This window comes from Halictus rubicundus, unplaced genomic scaffold, assembly GCF_050948215.1.
Source record: "Halictus rubicundus isolate RS-2024b unplaced genomic scaffold, iyHalRubi1_principal scaffold0326, whole genome shotgun sequence".
In the NCBI taxonomy this organism is placed as follows: domain Eukaryota; kingdom Metazoa; phylum Arthropoda; class Insecta; order Hymenoptera; family Halictidae; genus Halictus; species Halictus rubicundus.
The window spans coordinates 122501-125000 of NW_027488867.1; the positions used below are offsets into that span (position 1 = coordinate 122501).

Sequence of the window (2500 nt, forward strand, 5' to 3'; positions counted from 1 at the left end):
AAGGAGAGGTCCTCCCGAAACGCGTACCGGTCGCTACGGGCCTGGCACCCTCTACGGGTAAATGGCCCCATTCAAGATGGACTTGGACGCGGTTCGACGTCACGGGATAAATGGACCCTCCTAAACACTACATTTCCCAACGGCGGAACCGCGGGATTCAGTGCTGGGCTCATTCCTGTTCGCTCGCCGCTACTAAGGAAATCCTTGTTAGTTTCTTTTCCTCCGCTTAGTAATATGCTTAAATTCAGCGGGTAATCTCGCCTACTCTGAGGTCGTCAAACGTGAAAAAAAAATGTTTCGTATATTTCACCGAAAGCATTAAAAGTACGCGAGAACGTACAGAGGAGCACAAAAAAAAAAAAAAAAAAAACAAAACCATATATCTTATGCGCCACACCAAAGTGTCTTTTCTCTATATAATGTATATATAGAGATTTCTTCATTTTGTTCGTCGATCGGAAACTCTCGCTAGACGATCGGCCGGTTAACTTTAACGTCCGTCGAAAAGAACTTCCGGGGACTGGACGACCGACAGATCGCGCGGTCTCGCGATCGACAATGAAGAAAAAAAGACATGGGGCGACCGACAAAGGTTTGTTTTCACCTTCACCTTCTCGTGCTCTGCGTGACAACACGTTGTGGTGACAACGATGTTCGAAAGCCACTCCATAGAGGAGTATATATATTTTCAACACCCGGTGGGGTTTCTCTACTACACTAGACACACGGGGGTACAGAAACGCTGCACGACGCGATATCATCGATCAAACCAAAGAGACACGAGATCTCGGTCGTCATTCAATTCAACGAACGTGGCGATGGAATCCGCAACGGATTAGCGAGGACACGCGACGACGGGGAAATTATTCGACCCGATACAAGTACGCGTGCGCATCCCGCACAATGCCAAATGTTGCTATGTCCATCAGTCATCAAAGCGTTCGTAGAACGAGAGACCACTGTCTCGCGAACTCTAAGAATATGTTTGTCGAAGTCGCTGGCAACGACGACCCTCCGCCGCAATTATGTGTAGAGAGACACATCCACGCACAGACGTATTTTATTTTATATATCTCCCTGGGGCTTACGTTGCACGCCACAGTTGCGCACACAGATTTTACACGGGTGTCCGGTATCTCTTTCTTTATTTGTGTCCATTCACTGTAGTCTCTTGAGACTCTTATACCTTTCGTATACGCATCATTTCAGACGACGTCGGGAGCGCGTAAAATGTTCGAGAGTGAAACGCTTCTTCCGCAATGCGAATCGTTCCAGAGAGAGAGGAGAGAGAGATTTCGATCGTCGGAGCGGTGTTCACGGGCGGTCGTATTGAAAATACGACTCACGACGCCGCAAAACACTCACGCAAGTCCGAATGTGATACCCATTCCTATTTCCTTCTTCTCACGAAACCGTTAGACGCAATGTAAAATTTGCAATTTTCACAGAACCGCGTCAAACGCCGACGAAACGTCCATCGTTCGCTCGTACGTAGCATCTTTGCAACCCGACTCAGAAACGCTCTTTGCGCCCTCCACAAAATTCGACATGGAGAGGTAAGCGACGGCGGGGACTTACAAGAGCAACGCAAGCAGTATTTGGTTACGTAAACGACCCTCAGCCAGGCGTGGTCCAGGAATTGTATCCGTGGACCGCAATGTGCGTTCGAAATGTCGATGTTCATGTGTCCTGCAGTTCACACGTTGACGCGCAATTAGCTGCGTTCTTCATCGACCCACGAGCCAAGTGATCCACCGTTCAGGGTAATCGTATAATTTGATTTATAATCAATATATAATTATGTCTCTTGTTCTGCGGTTCATAAGAACGCCGATACCTGAAAGCTCCAACCAGCGCGCGAAGGAGATTCAGGCGTCGTTTTTAAGGACGACACACGATCGTCCGTAGAAACGGAAACCGTCGCGAGTACGCGATTGCAATGCGCACACGTATCCGACGGCCGGGCGGAAAATACATTGAAAAACCTTTAAAGTGGAAAACACAGGAGGAGAATTCAGAAAACGACGGGGATCATAGACAACCCGATACTGGATCCCGACACTTCTCCTCCTCCTCTCTCTTATTGGAGAATGAACTCGATAACTAACGGACTTCACAGCCGGCTCTGGCCGTGCGCGATCGTTCGTCCCAAGCTCTTGTGCACTGTATTATCGCCACACAGAGAGTAGAGTGTCAGAATCGCACACAGCTTTACGCGAGCTACGCAGCCGGTCCTCTCGAAACACATTTCCAATTGTGCACGGAGAACGATTATTCGATACTAGCGGACTTCACAGCCGGCTCTGGCCGTGCGCGATCGTTCGTCCCAAGCTCTTGTGCACTGTATTATCGCCACACAGAGAGTAGAGTGTCAGAATCGCACACAGCTTTACGCGAGCTACGCAGCCGGTCCTCTCGAAACACATTTCCAATTGTGCACGGAGAAAGATTATTCGATACTAGCGGACTTCACAGCCGGCTCTGGCCGTGCGCGATCGTT

General features: G+C 49.1%; 1 non-coding gene and 1 pseudogene across 1 annotated transcript; both read right to left on the reverse strand.

The window, feature by feature from the left end:
* Window positions 1-275, reverse strand: part of LOC143364199 (large subunit ribosomal RNA) — a 4484-nt pseudogene extending 4209 nt beyond the window's left edge.
* Window positions 276-1611: 1336 nt separating this feature from the next.
* Window positions 1612-1766, reverse strand: LOC143364202 (5.8S ribosomal RNA). The gene has a single exon (XR_013084030.1). It is a non-coding gene; the product is annotated as a 5.8S ribosomal RNA (ribosomal RNA).
* Between the last annotated feature and the right edge of the window lie 734 nt (window positions 1767-2500).